At 51.8% G+C, this 18,213-nt stretch overlaps 1 pseudogene; it reads left to right on the top strand.

The window, feature by feature from the left end:
* The first annotated feature begins 327 nt into the window (after positions 1-327).
* LOC119847327 lies at positions 328-14,862 on the top strand (annotated as a pseudogene).
* Positions 14,863-18,213: the final 3,351 nt, after the last annotated feature.

Raw genomic sequence — 18,213 nt, 5'->3', positions numbered from 1 at the left:
GTGAGCCGGGAGGGCTCGTCTATTCCTGTTCTTGCTTAAAGCATTTTAAAATTCTGCTTCCTCCTGTTACCCACCCCCCATCCTCCCCCGTCCACGGTCCTGCTGAAGACGGGGAGCGGAGCATGGACATCTGCAATCCCCTGCTGCAGATAGAGGAGATACTGCCACTGCTTTTCTGCACATGTGGAATTTGGACTCTGGGGCTTTCTCTGGAAGGAGCCCAAACCCTGATTGCAAAATTGGGTTTTGCAATCGCGCCGGCCGCCGGCAGAGCTGAATCAATCGCAGATGGGCACGAGAGACATGGAAGGTCCCAGCTTGCCAGCCATGGATCCCCTGGGAGCTGTCACCCTATTCCTGGTCATCTGCCCTCCTGCTCCTCTCCACCTGGCAGCAAATGCAGGGCTGGGGGGAAATGCCCCCGGGGCCCACTTCGCTGCCCCTCCTCGGGTTGAGCTCAGCGACAGGTGCAAGTCGCTCATGAAGGAAGGTGGGCTTTTCCCGGGACGTCCCGGGACGCCCTGCCCCTAGGGGTGATCCTGCCCGTCGATGGCCCAGGAGCTTTGTTAATACCTTGTGACGACCTCGACCCAGGGCAGCTATGGGGCGGGGGGGGCTGTGCTAGAGGAGGGGAACTGGGGGGTTGAGGGGAGTGGAAGGGGTATGGAGTGGCATGGAGAAAGGGCAGGGTGTAGGAGGTGGGGCTGCAATTGGGAGAGGGGGCACCAGAAGGGTGGGGGTGCTGTGAGGGGAGGGGGCTACAGGCAGGGGAGAGGGGGTGCTCTATATGTATGTGGGGGAGGCTGCTGAATTAGGGGAAGGGCATGGGGATGCGTGAGGAGGGGGAGGGGCAGCAGGTGCCCTGTGTTTGGGGGGCCGGGGTGGGGAAAGGGCCAGGGCTGCTACATGGGAGTGAGGAGAGGGCACACATCTGCCTCCCCGACGCTCCATCCCCCCATCCCACAAGGCGTCTCCGTCTCAGCTGAGCGAGCGTTATGGCCCCGTCCACACCCTCCACCTGGGCCCCCGGTGGGTGGTGGTGCTGTGGGGCTACCCGGCGGTGAAGGAGGCCCTGCTGGACCAGGCCGAGGAGTTCAGCGGGCGCGGGGAACAAGCCACCTTCGACTGGATCGCCCAGGGCTACGGTCAGTCGCGTGAGCAGGGAGCGAGCCAGGGGTGAGGGCGCAGAGGGGGCAGCTCCCAGCCGGGGCTGCGTTTGCTCGGTGCTGAGCGGCTCCAGCTGGGGGGTGCCAAGCCGCCCTGCCACAGCTCAGGAGTATGTGTCCCGCCGCAGGGCAGACGGAGCTCTCTGCTTAGCATTCATCCCGAATCGTCCTCACGCACCACGCAGCCTTAATGTGGGGTCACAGGCAGTCCACTGGGCTCCTCCGATCTAGGGCTGCAACCCCTCCAGGACTGTCTTTAACGAGCCACGTGCCGAAACCTCCAGGAATAAGTCCAAAATGGGCTGCCCTACTCCGCTGTCTCGCCACCCAGGTGAGCCCACCTGTGTGACAGATGGTCCCTTACGCCAAGAATCACAGGACTACTCGGGTTACTCCCAAGGGACCATCCCGCACCCCTTGTCAATTTCACATTAGGTCTTGCACCAAAGATGAGGCTTGTACCAGGTCGGAAGAGTTATTAACTAGGAAAAAGGAATGAGAGCGACACTTACAAGGTTAAAGCAGGTAAACGCAGAGACACACTAGTGTGTTTCAATCATAAGTTTCAAAAAGTAACAAAAATGTCTAATGGTTCTCAACCAGGGATACACAGAGGTACTTGAGCTCTTTCAGGGGTACGTCTTCTAGAGATTGGCCTCATTTTAAAACAGGCTACATAAAAAGTGCTAGCGAGGTCCATACAAACTAAAATTTCAGACAACTGGTTTATACTGCTCTATGGACTATCCACTGAAACTTAAGTACCATATATATATTCCAATTGATTTATTTTATAATTACATAATAAAAATGAGAAAGTCGGCCATTTGTGAGTAACAGTGCAGCTGGGACCCTTTTTTGTATTTCTGTGTCTGATTCTGTAAGCAACTTGTTTTTAAATGAGGTGAAACTTGGGGGTATGCAAGACAAACCAGGCTCCTGAAAGGAGGACAGTAGTCTGGAAAGGTTGAGAGCCACTGGAAGCAAAATCTATCTGTCCTTTAGGGCTAACCCAGACTAAGCACTGGGGATCTTTTGTTTATGCCGAGTGATCCTTGCCCCTCCGAATCCAACCAGCATAAAGAGCCAGTTCTTCCTGGTTAGGGCTTTTTTTTCCTTTCCCCCTTTGTGCTGGGGGAGCTGCAAACTCAGGTGGTGGAAGGAATTCACCTACTTGACTCATCTGCTTGGGACGGGGAAAGTCTCTGGTCCTCTTTGACGTTCTGCCAGAGTTTGTCTTTTTGCCGATGGGCCTCACAGGCGGGGCAGGACATGACAGACCTTCTGGGGGAGATCAGCACTGTGATTACTGTCTCTCTCCTGTCTGGAGATTTACACAGTCACAGCGGCTCATAATGCAAATGCTTAAATAGGGCCATACACCATGGGACACTCATGCTCCAGGTGAGGTGAATGCGGGCAGCCATTTACAGCTGTGGAATCAGAGGTGAAAGGAAGCCAGAACAAGAGGCAAGAGTCGGTACACCATGCCAGACCATACCGGACCGGCTTCCCCAGACCAGGGATTTAAAGGGCCTGGGGCTCCGGGCAGCAAGTGGAGCCCCGGGCCCTTTAAATTGCCACCAGAGCCTCACTGCAGGACCCCTGGGATAGCGGCAGCGGGGCTCCCGCGGTGATTTAAAGGGCCAGAGGCTCCTGGCCACTGCAAGCCCTGGGCCCTTTAAATCTCCGCCAGAGCCCTGGGGCAGCGTCAGCCAGGAGCCCCTGGGGCTCTGCAGCTGGTAGCTCCAGGGATGATTTAAAGGGCCCGGATATTTATGGCCCCGCCTCTTCTGGTTGAGGCCCCACCCCCTGTGCAGGACTCCGGTGTACTGGCAAGTCCTTTAAGTTACTTTCACCCCTGGGTGGAATAAAGTCGAATCACTAAACCCATTTTTCAGATTCTAATCCCTAGTTTAACAATACTCGCACACAGCTGAGTCAGCCTGGTTCCAGCCAGGCAGTTGTCAGGGATCCACCAAGGCCTGGGATCCTTGGAATGAGCTGGCATCTGCTTTGCCAGTGTCACAGGGACGGGTGGGGTGGGGTGTCTGGCTGGGCCATTCCCGGCATCCGCGAAAATATTTGCTGTCTTTATGCAGCCGCCAATCAAAGCAGGGAGCAGCCTCCTACCTGCTTGATACTCAGAGCTGGGGATCTCATTGAAAGTTGGAGGGGGAAAAATAGTGGCAATATTACCGGGGATATTACTCCACAATTCCCCACCACCCATTCCCAGGTGCACACACACGCCCTGCCCTGCATTTGGGGGGGCACGAATTGTCTGTTAAGGTGATATGCTTGTACAGCACCCAGCATAATGGGATCCTGGCTTCTAGCTGCTCCCACGGTACAGTTAATACATAAAGTCCTAGCCCAGCTCTGGGCAGAATCAACCCGGGGAAAAGGTTCTCATTAGCAGCCCCTTCTGACTGATTGCGTTGTGCTGCTGTCTCCGCTACCCCACCCCCTCGCCTGCATCCTGTTCTGTGTAGGAAACATGCCTTGCGCTCTCCCCCCCAGGAGTGGCCTTCAGCAACGGGGAGAGAGCGAAGCAGCTGCGCCGATTCTCCATCACCACGCTGAAGAACTTCGGGGTGGGGAAGCGAGGCATCGAGGAGCGGATCCTGGAGGAGACTCGTTTCCTGCTGGAAGCCTTGAGGGGCACAAAAGGTTGGTCAGTGTCCTGTTCCTCCGGTGCCAGGGCCAAGTGAGTCAGGGACCAGACCCCTAGCTGGTGTGAACCGCCCATAGCTCCGTGACAGTCAGTGGGGCCAGACCCCCAGCTGGTGCAAATTGTCATCATTCCATTGACCTCGACACCAGTTACACACAGAGATTCTTACCTGTACATCTTTGCAAAGATGGTCAGTGTCATAACGTCCACTGTGCCAATGGGGAAACTGAGTCATGGAGCGGGGAGGGGCCCTACCCAAGGCCAGTGAGTGGGGTTCTAGCCTAGGACTCAAGATGTTGGCTCAATTCCCTGCTCCCCCAAAGATTGCCTGTCTTAGTCTGGGTGGCTGGGAGGGAAGGTGTTGCGGCAGCCACGGGGGCAGACAGCAGCAGAGCCAGGAACAGAGCTGGCGGCTCACGAGGGCAGGGACAGTTCTACCCCCCTGCTCCCACTGCACAGTGCTGAGTCTCCAGGTGCAATGTAGCCAGGTGTGAACATGGCAGGTAGCAACTGCAGGATCTGGACAGGAGCGACTCGGGGGGCTGTGGGATCCATGGAGGGGAGACAGTCCATGGCACAGCCCCCTGGCTCACATGTGCCCCACCCAACACTGGTTGTACCCCCCTAGGTGTGCCCTTTGACCCCTCCTACTTCCTGAGCCGCACGGTGTCCGATGTCATCAGCTCCGTGGTCTTTGGGGACTGGTTCGACTACAAGGGCAAGGAGTTCCTCTCCCTGCTCTCCATGATGATGGACAGCTTCCGCTTCACCCCCACGGCCTGAGGGCAGGTACATGGGGGGGCGCCCCAGGCCATGTCCCAGAGAAAGCACAAGTGGGGGCGTTAGCTGGGGTAGGAAAAAGCCCAGCATGATTCTGGGGGACAAGAATTTGAAAGGCAAATTCTGCAGCCACGGCACTGCCAGCACGAAAACATCCCGGGCATGGAGAGATGGACAGATGACCTAATGCCCACAGTACTGCAGCCAGCACTGGGGAATTCTGTACTGGAGCGGGTCTGAACAGACAGATCACACAGCGAAAGTTTTTCAAACGAGCTGGCCAAGACACTTGCTGGGCCATTCCTATCCATTTCCAGAGAGGCTTGGCGCGCTGGCGGTAGGGTTGCAAACACTGTATCTCAAAAATAAGCAGGACTCACCTACACTGGCCAGGCATGTTTCCTGCTGTTGGGGATGGTGGCAGAGACTCTGCAAGCAGGCAGGCTGCACTAGGGTTACCACCTGGCTGGGATTTTACCAGCCTGGCTGGGGGGGTTTTTATGGATTTGCCAGAAAAACAATTTAACCTCCTGGGTCTCAAGATTTGCATTATTCTCACAATACACTGGGCCCTCTCCTGTTAAATGTTCCTGTGCCCGGCTGCCACTCTCCCACGTCCACAATTACAGTGATCACAGATCACACCCGGCAAAATGACAGCAGCCGTCTGCCCACCCACATGCAGCGCCCTGAGCGGGCGTGCAAGAGAGGGAGGAGACGTGCGAGGCATATTGACGAGCAGCAGGTCAGGGTGATGGCGTGAGTGATCCTGCTACACCTCACGTCAGAAACTGCACATTCAGAGACAGCTGGCGAAACGGAACAGCCTGGCAAAGACTGGCTGGCACAACGTGCTGAGAAAACAAATGCCTGTTTGCCACCATGCTGTTCTCTCCCTGGATGCTAGAAGTGGCTCTTGAAAGGCCATTGCAAAGTTGCCTTGGTGGGGATGCCGGGTTTCAAAGGTGGTAACTCTAGGCTACACCCCAGGGAGTACTGACCCCCTCCCCACCCTGCCAGACATTCCCCCTACCTGACCCTGGCCCTTCAGTGCAGCCTGTGTAGGGAAAGCAGACAGGACCGTGCGCGAGGTCCGGAGAGGAATGGAAAGATGCCCCTGTGAGCATTTTTTCCACCAAATACATCCGATGAAGTGAGCTGTAGCTCACGAAAGCTTATGCTCTAATAAATTTGCTAGTCTCTAAGGTGCCACAAGTCCTCCTTTTCTTCCTGTGAGTACTGGCCCCCTGCTGTTGAAATAAAGGAGAAAAAGCGTCTTGGATGGATTGCGTACAGGACAGGCCATTCAATAAGGGACATCCAGGGATTTCCCTACACCCCCCCATGAGGCTGTTTACCCCCCTGAATTTCCCCAACACCCCTCTCCCCCCCCAGTTTTGTGAACTGGTTACATGCAGTGTTGCCAATTTAGTGATTGTTTGGAAATTTGAATTGAAATTGAAACATTAATACACACTTTAAAAGCATATACAGTGTATGATAAATACATATATCTGAAAAAGTATCATAGATTTGAAGGGTATGAACATAGACTAACTTCCTTGTACAGCTGTTTATAACAATGTCAGTGCATTAATTTAGGTGATGTTGGCCAACCTAATCATTTCAAATGATGATTTGTAAGCAGAGTCTACATGAGCTCTCCCTGACAACCAGTGATGAGCTGGGGGCTGGGGGGAAAAGGCTTCAGGACCAAATTGTATTTACATTCACACCTAATCTACCCAGGAATCCAGCAAACAGAGCTGTGTTGCACAAGTGATTTTGGCTGGGGTTGGGTTACAAATCACTTGAATGCTGGGGGAGAGAGGAGTTGAAATATTGTTATTCTTACTGTAGGAATAAAGGGCAGTAGAACTGTCCTTAGCTTCGGCTGATTGAGGGCATGGAGAGAGAGAGAGAGAGGGTCGGGACAGGTGTTTTGCTTGATGGTCTGCCTGAGTTACAAGTACTATTAGACTTGCCCCTCTCTGCTGTTTAAAGACAGAGCTGATTAGGCTCCATAGAGAGTCTTTTGTTCTGTTAAGTGACCACTACAGCTGAAATCACTGATAATCAGGTCTAAGTGCTCAGACCTGCTGTGGGACAGTGTTTCTGTGGCAGAGATGGCCCAGTCTGCACTAGCAGCGAGGTTCTCCCGCTGAGAGCTCAGCTGAAATCACTGAGAACTGGGTGGAACCTCAAGAGACCCACTCGCAGAGGTCACAACCGCAGGGGACAGCTGAAGGTGACGGTGCAGGGCCATTGGCAACAGAGTGAAGGAGTGAATGGTGGCACAACGAACAACAGTGGCCAGAGCGAACAGTGAGCAGCTGGAGGAATGAGCAAGGTGCCTTCTTGCCCCCCACCTGGGAGGTGAACTCATGTAAAAGCACCTCTGAACTCTGAGTCTCCGCTGACCAAGGACAACACCGGTGAGTCTTAATGAGGCTGTTAAGAATGCTGGAGACACAACACAGTTCATTCGAACGAACATAGCTGTGGCATCATTTAAGCAAGCATATATTTAAGCAAGAGATACCACCACACTACAAACTGGAGGCCAATGTTAACTTCATTGTCACTTGTTCATCCTGAAGTTGAACACTGGTTCCAAACAAGACCAGCAAATGCTCACTATCTTTCTGCAAAAAGAAAAGTAGTACTTGTGGCACCTTAGAGACTAACAAATTTATTAGAGCATAAGCTTTCGTGAGCTACAGCTCACTTCATCAGATGCATTTGGTGGAAAAAAAAAACTTTTTTTATCTTTCTGCAAGAAATTCAATTGACTGACTAGACGCATGTGGTACAACAGCAAAAGACTCAACAGTTGAAAAATTTGCAAACATGTCTGATGAATGCACCAATGCAAATGGTCATCAAATATTAAGTCATTGTATAGCTTATCTTGATGTCAGTGGTAGGCAAGTAGATGCATTTCTAGATGTTCAAGTTATAGAAGACAGATTGGCTGCATCTGTGACAACCCACATCTTAGAAGAGTTAAATGCTGGTCAGTTGGACCCCAAACAGATGGCTGCTTGTGCATCTGATGGAGGTGCAAACTTCTCTGGAAGACATGGTGGAGCACAAGCTTATCTCAGAGAAAAGTGTAACCCTAATCTCTCCTATACACACTGCAGAGGCCATCTACTCCAACTAGCGCTAGTACGAGCTGCAGAATCTTCAAAATACATTTAAAAAGCTATAAATGTAATGTCTTCATTATATTCTTTTTTCAGCAGTGTCCAAAAAGATTGAATATCTTGGAAAATATAGAAGATACACTGGGACTGAAGTTCAGATTAGTCCAACCTGGGAAAACCCTCTGGCTTTCTCATGAGCGACCCTTGGCTGTTGTCTTAAAAATTACTCCAGCCATTATTACTGGCTTTGGAAAGTATCTATCAAGATGGGATGGATCTAAGTAGTGAGGCTGGTGGATTACTTTTGCTACTATGTTCAGAGAAGACTATTGCCATTCCCTCTCTTGTAAGTCTACTGTTGAAACCACTTGGGTCATTAAACAATGTCATCCAGGCATCTGCTACAACAGTAGTAGATCTTTGTCCAGCAATAGAATCTACATTTGGATCAATCAGAGAGCTATCCATTGAAAAAGTATTGGAAGAAGCAAAGACTTCAGTCCAGAAGTTGATTAATTAAGGCATTTATATTGAATCCTTAAGTGAAGAAGACAAGAAGTGTTTGTTAAGACAACTGAAAAAGTACACAGACTTGATTCTTAAAAATCTACAATGGCGACTTCTAGATTCTACTCAGCCTTTAAGTAGCTTTTACAGATGCCTGTCCTATAAAGCATCAACAGTTGCATGGAGTGAGGCACTACCAGCAATGGGGCTGCCATGTGCTCAGGACAGAATAGAGAATTTGAACACAGAGTGGAATATCATATGATGAATGAATGAAGATTTAACTTCAGCTTCTTTTTTATCATCGCTAGTGGCTTGACCCGATCTTTGTGCTGTTTCCTGGGCTGAAAGAAGTAGGAATTCATCTCTTGCTACTCCCAGTCACAACCGCTACAGCTGAGCGTTCTTTTTCAGTTTGAATAGAATTTTGTGTTTTGAAAGAAGTCGCCTTCTGCCTGATCATGGGAATGAACTATAATGAGCATATCAATTGAAGGAATGGAAGTACCGGACACATGAGAAGCCACCAAAGATGAATGCATTGTATTCAAGAAGTTCATTAACAGAGTTCTGCAAAATTATAACAAGAAACCAAGGAGGATGTAGACGTCATGCTTCATAGAAGGCTTGAGTAGCCAACTTTAATTTGTGTGATGATTTTAAAATCTAATAAAATAGTCATGAAACATTTTTCAGTTTTTACTCTGGTGCCACACAGCCCCCCTTCACCCTCACGGTCTCACCCCTCATCGGCTCTGACCCCCCCCCCAGTAAATTTGAACACCCCCCCTAATTTCAATTCCTGGGGAAAACACTGGGGACATCCCTTGTAATTATGGGGCTGTTGGGAATGCTACCGGGGTAGTGCAGACGACTGGCAAAGAGCTAATGGTGTGGCATATTTTTAAAAGGCTAAAATGGGTTGCCCCGGGTAGTTCTCGCCTGTGAGTCTGATGTCGATCGCAGGCAAGTGACTGATTCAGGACTTGACTAATAAAGAATGCAAGGAGAGAAATGTAATGAATGCAAATTAATGTGGGTGTATGGAGAAAAGATCCTGTCAAACTAACTTGGGATCTTTTTTTGAGGAAATGACAAGTGTGGTTGGTGAAGTTAATAGTGCTGGTGGAATCTAGTCAGATCTCTGTAACACTTGGGACTGCTTGACATTTTAATTAAAAAACTAGAAAGCTATCAAATGAGCATGGCCCACATGAAATGGATTAAAAACTGGCTAATGGATAGATCTCAAACTGTAACAGCAAAGGGGGTGTTATCATCCAGTGCAGTCTGTTTCCCAAGGCCCTACGCTATTTAACACTTATCAGTGACCTGGAAGAAAACATCAAATCATCACCAATAAAATTTGCAGATGACACAAAAATTGGGAGTAAATAAGGAAGAGAGCAGTTCCCTAATACAGAGCAACATGGGTCGCTTGATAAACTGGGCACAAGCAAACAATATTTTTGATAGTACAGCTAAATGTAAAGAGATCCATCCAGGAACAAAGACAGTCGGCCGCTCTTATGCCATGGGGGACTCTGCTTTGGGAAGCAGGGACTCTGAAAAAGATTTGGGGGTCATGGTGGACAATCAGCTGGACGTGAGCTCCCAGCATGACCCTGGGGCCCAAAGATCGAATGCAATCCTGGAGGGATCAACAGGGGAATCTCCAGTAGGAGCGCAGAGGTGATTTTACCTGTGGATTTGGCACTGGTGGTGTGACTGCTGCTGGGATCCTGTGGCTGTGAGGCCCAAGGCTCTGAGAACTGCCTGGCCCGGTTGCAGGGATGGGGCAGAATAGCTGATTAACTAGGGACTCTCCAGACGCCCCGGGGAGTGTGACGAAGAGAATAACTTGAAATCTGCAGCGATAGACGTGAGATAAAGAGCTAGAAGGAAGGTACGGGGATGGAGGCATAGATACAGGATGTGTATAGGGGCTCGCAATCCCACCCTGTGTTCAGCAGGCTCTTGGCTCTCCATTCCCCCCAGATCTACGAGATGTTCTCTGGCACCATGCGCTACCTGCCCGGCCCCAGGTGCGCAGCGATCAAGCAGCTGGTGGGGCTGGAGAAGTTCATCGAGAAGAAGGTGAAGGAAAACCAGGAGATCCTGGATGGACCCCAGCGCTCCTCGGGATTTCATTGACTGTTTCCTGGTCAAAATGCAGCAGGTACCGGCTGGGGAGGTTGCAGGAAGGCAGTGGGGAAAAGGAGGGCAGTCACTGGCTACTTGTCTGTGCCACGCCCGGCACAACGGGGACCCCGACTGATGCAATGCAATGGAGTCATGGCTGGATTCTGAGCTCAGCCACATCCCCGGAGTTCTTTGTTTGTAGCCTGTGATCTTTCCCCTTGTTCTTTTAAAGGAAAAGCAAAATCCTTCCTCTGAGTTTTCCCTGAAGAACATTGTTCTGACGGCGCTCAACATCTTCTTCACTGGGACAGAGACCGTCAGCACCACTCTGCGCTACAGTTTCCTCCTCCTGCTGAAACACCCAGAGATCGAAAGTAACTGGAAAGGGGGGACAAAGGAAACACAAAGGGCCGGATCCTCAGCCGATGCAAATCAGCCGGGCTCTGCTGAGGGCAGCGGTGGTTCCTCCATCGACACCAGCTCCGGATGGGGCCGGACAGTCACAGCTCGGCAGCGAGTTTGACATGGGAGCAGGGTCCTGTGTGCGTCTCTCCATCGTGATTGAAAGGAAGCCGATGGTTAGGGAACGCCGGGTCAGTGTGGCTACGGCAAACTGAAGTACCCGGGATTGTATTCTGGGCTCTGTTCACCCGGTGTCAATCCAGAGTCACTCCCTAACTGCAGTGGGGGCAGGGCCAGATTCTGATCTCAGTTCCCTGGGGGTCAATCTGGATTTGCACCGGGCCCCTCTTTGGCTGTGCTGCCATCTCTGCAAAAAGGATTCACGAGGAGATTGACCGGGTGATTGGGCGGAACCGCGCCCTGAACATGGAGGACCGGAGCCAGATGCCCTACACTAACGCCGTCATCCACGAGTTCCAGAGGTTCTGTGACGTCATCCCCATGGGTCTGGCACGCCGGGTGACCAGGGACACCCAGTTCCGGGGATACACTATTCCCAAGGTAGGCCCCTGGGGCGTCTATCCCCCGCCCCACCCCATGGCTGTGTCGGGCTCAGCATTGTCGCTTTCTGTGGATTCCGGCGCAGTGCCACAGACATGGCTGGAGTTCAGGACATCTGGGTCTATGCCTGTGTCATGGGGCATGTGCACCCTGTCCTCTTTTCGGATCTTGAGACCTTCACAGTTGCAGTCTGCCAGACTAGCACTAGACTGGAAGGAGTGTGGCTCAGTGGCTGGAGTCAAGAGAGCTGCCCTCGGATGCAGGGCCGTGCAGCCTAATGGCCAACATCAATATGTCTGCCCTTGAGGTCAGGGCTGCATGGCCTAGTGGCCAGAGTCAGGGGGTCGCCAGCCTGGGGCAGCTGGGATAGGGGATCCCAAGCCCACCCTGCTCATGGGCCCTATCCCTTTTATACTGAGGCAGCAGTTGGAGTATGCCCAGCATGGTCTGAGGGGCGGGACTTCTGCTGCCCAAAATATGGGATTAACCCTATCTCATCCAGTGAGGGGTATGCACACCATGTCACAGCCTGCCTTTGCGAAGCCGTGTGATCTAGTGGGCAGGGCACCAGACTGGGACTTACAAGACCTGGCTTTTATTCTGAGCTCTGGCTCACTGTGTGACCATGGGCACCTCCCCATGCCTCAGTTTCCTCCACGTGTCACATTGACAAATGGTGTTAATGATCCCTCCCCCTTTTGCTATTTACACCAGAAACTCTTTGGGACAGGAAATATTGCTCACTCTGCATGAAGCCCGGCACAATGGGGGCCCCAATCTCCATCAGGGTCTGTGCAGCGCCTGGCACGACGGGCCCTAATCTCAGCTGGGACTTCTGGGGGGTACCAAAATACACCTAATAATAACATTCATAGATGTGGATAAATACTCTGAGCCTGACTTCTAGTGCCATCTTAAAAGACACACTGTGGGTGCGGAAAGCCAGGAGGTTCACTCTGTGCATAGTGCATGGGCCAGCGCCGCAGCTGGTGTGCATCAGTGTAGGAACAGCCACTGAAGACCTGGCCCAGTATTCTCATTTACATTTTGTATTCCCATCATGCTGAGGAGCCCCAGTCATGGACCAGGACCCCACCGCGCTCGGTGCTGTACAAACAAAGAACAAAAAGACACTACACAGAGCTTAAATTCTTATTAATCTGCAGGGGCAGTCTGGTTCAGTGGTGAAAGCGAGGAGTCCGAACTCCTGGGTTCCCTTCCCTGATCCGGGAGGAGCAGAGGGCGTTGGGAGACATGTGACAAGACGTGAACGTCGGATTGTGGCCTGACCAGGCTCCTGCAATTTAATATTTGCTTTTGCTGCAAATTCCTCCCGTGGCTAAAAACAATCCTGAATTGTGCCCCAACATCCAGTGCTGTGGGTTATCGGTGTTTAATCGTTGCTGTTTGTCACCGTCTCTTCCCCCGGGGATGGAGGTTTACCTGGTGCTGGGATCCGTGCTCTATGACCCCACGCAATTCAGCAGCCCCGACACCTTCGACCCCAGCCATTTCCTGGATGGGAACGGCCAGTTTAAGAAGAGAAAAGGAGTACTTGTGGCACCTTAGAGACGAACAAATTTATTAGAGCATAAGCTTTTGTGAGCTACAGTTCACGAAAGCTTATGCTCTAATAAATGTATTAGTCTCTAAGGTGCCACAAGTACTCCTTTTCTTTTTGCGAATATAGACTATCACGGCTGCTACTCTGAAACCTTTAAGAAGAGAGACGCCTTCGTGCCCTTCTCAATAGGTACGAATCCCTCCGCAGAGCTCGGTTCCGAGCATCCCAAGCAGCGAGATCTAGGCCTGGCCCAGCCCCCCGGCTGCTAGACCTCACCCAGCTGAGCTGAATTTGTGTATGGAGAGTTGTGAGGCCAGATCCTCAGCCAGTGTAAATCAGTGTCACTCCATTGGAGTCAGTGGAGCCAGGTCCTCACCTGGTGTAAATCAGTGTCATTTCACTGCAGTCAATGGGGCCAGATCCTCAGCTGGTGCAAATCAGTGGCAGTCCACTGGGGCCAAGGGGGCTGTTCACACACACTCGGGGTCAGTGTACACTGAAGCACCTTGCTGAATTGGGGCCTTGTGAGCAATTTGGGGCATTGACCGTCCCTCCCCATGGATCTGTCCAGCGCCAAGCACAGTGGTGCCCTGAACTCAGGTGGGGCCGACAAACACATCTGGGGTCATTATCATCTATGGGCCATGGAACTCGTCACTCAAGAGAACACAAATGTCCCATAGACACAAGTTGCTGGGCTCACTGCGCAAATACCTGGGTGAAACTGAATGGTGTGTGCTGGACAGAAGTCAGACCAGATGACCCCAATGGGCCCTTCTGGCCAGAGAATCTGGGTCCCGGGCCTGTTATTTCTGTCCTCTTTGGTCCTCCCAGTCCTTCCCAGCTCAGTATCATTAAACAGAGTGGAGGGGGTAATTCTTCACTGACCCCTTTATCGGCGAAACACGACCACATCGCAAATACACATCGATTTCACCAAATTGTTTGTGTCAGGAAAAAAACAAGCCAAAATTCTGAAAACGGCCAAACATTTCAAGCTTTCCTAAACCAGATGTTTCTATTTTTCCATTGGACACAACTTTGTTCTATGATTCCCTTTCACTTCACCTTTTTTTTTTTAATCAAAAATGTTGAAAAATGATCAAAATCAAAGCCAAGGGTTTGACTTCATTTGACCCGAGATGACATTTTTTTCAACTATTCGATGTAACGACAATCTCGAACAATTTCATGTTCAGTTTGACCAGAAACCATTTTTACTTTTTTTTCTGATAAATCTATTTTTCTCCCAGCTGCCGTGCTTGGGGCAGTGGTTTCCAACCTGTGGTCCATGGGCCCCTGGGGAGCCGCAGACTTGGTCTAACGTTTCCAAAGGCGTCCGCACCTCCATTTGAAAATGGTTAGGGGTTTGCTAATGAAAAAAGGTTGAAAGCCACTGGCTTAGAGTGCCCATCAGGTCAGGGATTGTCTATAGATCAAAGATCCACCTGATGAACACCTTTAACCCCTCCCAGCACAGCAAAGTAATGCGGCCTCCCCTCTTCAGATCTTCAAACGAACGGTGCCCAATTTCCCCATCAATCGCCACCGCCCTCTGCTCCTCTGCGGCAGAATTTGGACAAGGGGGGAGACCCCCTCCCAGATTCTCACCTGCCCCTGGAACCCTGCTCCGGCCGAGCCATGATGTCTCCTCTGTCTTCTCTCCTAGGGAAAAGGTATTGTTTCGGGGAGATGCTGGCGCGCATGGAACTCTTCCTCTTCCTCACCAGCATCCTGCAGAACTTCCACTTCCGCTCCCCCATGGAGCCCAAAGACATCGACATCTCCCCGAAGCTGGTCGGGTTCGCCACCCTGCCCCGCAGCTACGAGATCTGCCTGGTCCCGCGCTAGCCGCCCCGTGGAAACAGACAGGACTTCTCGGGGCAGCCTGGGGGAGGGAAGGGAAGGGGGAAACCTGGGGATGTCAGGGGCCAGAGCCGCCGGGGACAGCTGCTGGCCTGCTCCTTGACTTACCACACTGCTCAGCAACCCACGAGCCCTGCTGCAGAGCATGAAAACTTTGAGTGGCCACAGGCGCTGACTGGCTGCTGGTTTAGCAGTTCGGCTTATAAGCCTGGCCCCCCGCAGCAGATCAATGGCCATCCAAGGCATGCCGGGCCCGCAGCTGCGCTTGCCCTTGTTCCTGTCCCTGCTCCAGCCCCTGCTCCAGCTGCTTCATTTCCACTGCACCTTCTGCTCCTTCTGCCTTCAGACTTCTGGCTTCAACGCCCGGCTCCACCCTTTGGACTCTGGATGAGCCTCCAGTTCCAGCACTTGGTTTCTGACTCTCCACTCCTGATTCCTGGCTTACGACTGCTGCTGACACCCCGCCGGCGCTGGCCTTTGGCTTCTGTTCCTCCGGTTCGACTGACCCTTGGCTCGGTTCCTGGAGTCTGCCCATTTTGCACCCAGCTCTAACCGGTAGGCCCAACTCTCCCCTTCACCACACGGCCGGACCGCCCACGGCCAGCTGGGCAACCGGGGATGGGGAGTTGTGACACAGTAGGGAGTGGGGTGGTGTGACGCCGCAGGGAGGGGGGAGTGTTGACCTGGAGATGTGGCAGGGGAATTTCATTGGGCATGGGAGACCTGAGCCAGGAGCGGGAGGGGGAGGTAACACCTCTGCCTGGGAAACTGGACAAAGGCTGCAGGAGGGAGCCTGCTGGGGGGGGTTTTGGTTTCAGTTTTGTGCTGGGTGGGGGAGCCCCAGGTCTGGGGTCTAAGCTCCCTGCCCCCCAGAAAGACTTGATTGAGGGGTCCTGCTTGTACCCATAAGCTCTGTTTTAGACTGTATTCCTATTGTCCAATAAACCTGCTTTACTGGCTGGCTGAGAGTCATGGTGAATCCCAGGAAGAGGGGTGCAGGCCCCGGACTCCCCCGCACTCTGTGACAGGAGTGAAAGACCCAACCCTTTACCATGTTGTGAACAGGACCCAATGGAAGATGGAGCCAATAGGGTCCCTCTGGCTGTTTGAAATGGCCATTTGGGGCTAGAGGGGGACTTAGGTTTCCCAATTGCATGGAGGGGTTGGGGCGTGAGCGCTCCCCTTTTGAATAGAAACCTTTTCACACAGCTAGATCATCAGAGGGCAACACTGAGGCCTGTGGGTTTGTGAGGGGTGGAGATCCCTCATGAGGTGTGCCATGAAGCCTCATGAGCCCAATTTCCAACAGAGCCCAGGTCCCACTCAGGCATTCAGTGTGTGGGGTCTGATCTATCCCTTGCCACTCCAGCGAGCTCTGTGCCCAAGAAGCCTGTCGCTCGTCTTCCTCCCCTCCATGGCGGCGTCTCATAACTTCCTCCTACGGCACACGCCACCCAGCTCCTAAGCCCTGCCTTTGCCATCGGGAACCCTCTGTTCAACTCCCTAGGTCAGCTCTGCCCTGCCAGGCAGCCGCCACCTTTCTCCGCAGCTGCTTTGACTGCCGAAAAGGGCTCAGTCCACTTTTGGTGGAGCCCGAGGGCTGGTCTACACTTCAAAACCTGTAGCACTACTGTACTGACAGGAGAACTTCTCCTGTTGGCTTAGCTGCTGCTTCTCATCGGGGTGGACTAACGATGTTGACATGAGACACTTTCCTGCCAAACTAGCGCTGCCCACACCAGGAGCTAGGTTGGTGTGACTATGTCGCCCATGGGGGTGGGGTTTTCCTCCTGGCACCTTTTAAAATATACTGTACAATGAAACTTTTTCTTTCGCTTTGGTTATGCGGTATTTACAGAAGCCTTTTCTGGCAGCTTGGAGGAATATGCTCCTGGGAAAAATTCTGCTCCACGTTATGTTGGTCTGAATCTGGAGTAATTCCACTGGCCTGGGTGGAACTCTTTGGGTTTACACTGATTTCCTTGAGAGCAGAACTTGACCCATATTTTGGCAAACAGGTGTGGTTCTGGATGGAATATAACCCTCACTCACCTTTTTCCATCATGCCTACCAAATCCAGCGGCTGGTGTGCTACCCCACGGCCTAGCACACTGAGCGGTAATGTCTCCTTCCTTCCTTGCACTGTCTCTAGCTGTCTGTTGTCTTGTGCCTTATATTTGGCTTGTAAGCCATTTGGGGCAGGCACTGTTCTTTTGTTCCATGTTTGTACAGCACCTTGCACTATGGGGCCCTGGCCCATGCTGGGGGCTCCTGAGCACTATCACAACACAAACAATAAATGGATGGCTATCGTACGGCAGTCTAGGAGTCGATTCTTCTCTCACGTACGCCATCTGTACCAGGGTGCGACGCCATTGAGGTCAGTGTAGTTTTTCCTGATTTAGCTCCACGGAAGGCAATGGGATCATGCTGATTTAGCCTAGCAGAGGATGTGACTTAATTTGTGCTAGGACAGGGACAGTTGGATTGGAAGATTCTCAAGAGGACTAGGAACAGAGAGGGCCCTGGAGGAGCCGGTATTGCCATTTGGGCTGCAGCTGAGGATCTCAGAGACTTTGGCAGCATCTGGGTATGTGATGGACAAAGCTGGGTCAAGCAGGAGAAGAGGATGGCTAAAAACCAACGAGGAAGTCAAGCTCCATTTTGCCATGGGAAGAATGAGTCTGATTCTCCGCTGACCAGCCTCTTGCATGGCCAGTGCAAAGGGGAAAGTAACAGAAGGTGCATCCAAGTAACCCTGGATGAAAGAGACAATTAGAATCATAGGTTTCATAATAGCAGCCGTGTTAGTCTGTATTCGCAAAAAGAAAAGGAGTACTTGTGGCACCTTAGAGACTAACAAATTTATTAGAGCATATGCTCTAATAAATTTGTTAGTCTCTAAGGTGCCACAATTAGAATCATACAATCATAGAAATTAGAGTTGGAAGGGACCTCAGGAGATCATCTAGTCCAACCCCCTGCTCAAAGGAGGACCAACCCCAACTAAATCATCCCAGCCAGGGCTTTGTCAAGCCAGGCCTTTAAAACCTATAAGGATGGAGATTCCACCACCTTCCTAGGTAACCCATTCCAGTGCTTCACCACCCTCCTAGTGAAATAGTGTTTCCTAATATCCAACCTAGACCTCCCCAATGGCAACATGAGACCATTGCTCCTTGTTCTGTCATCTGCTACCACTGAGAACAGCCGAGCTCCATCCTCTTTGGAACCCCCTTCAGGTAGTTGAAGGCTGCTGTCAAATCCCCCCTCACTCTTCTCTTCTGCAGACTAAACAAGCCCAATTCCCTCAGCCTCTCCTTGTAAATCATGTGCCCCAGCCCCCTAATCATTTTTGTTGCCCTCCACTGGACTCTCTCCAATTTGTCCACACCCCTT

Source organism: Dermochelys coriacea, chromosome 23 (genome assembly GCF_009764565.3).
Source record: "Dermochelys coriacea isolate rDerCor1 chromosome 23, rDerCor1.pri.v4, whole genome shotgun sequence".
Taxonomy (NCBI): domain Eukaryota; kingdom Metazoa; phylum Chordata; order Testudines; family Dermochelyidae; genus Dermochelys; species Dermochelys coriacea.
This window is presented reverse-complemented; position numbering and strand designations above follow the sequence as displayed.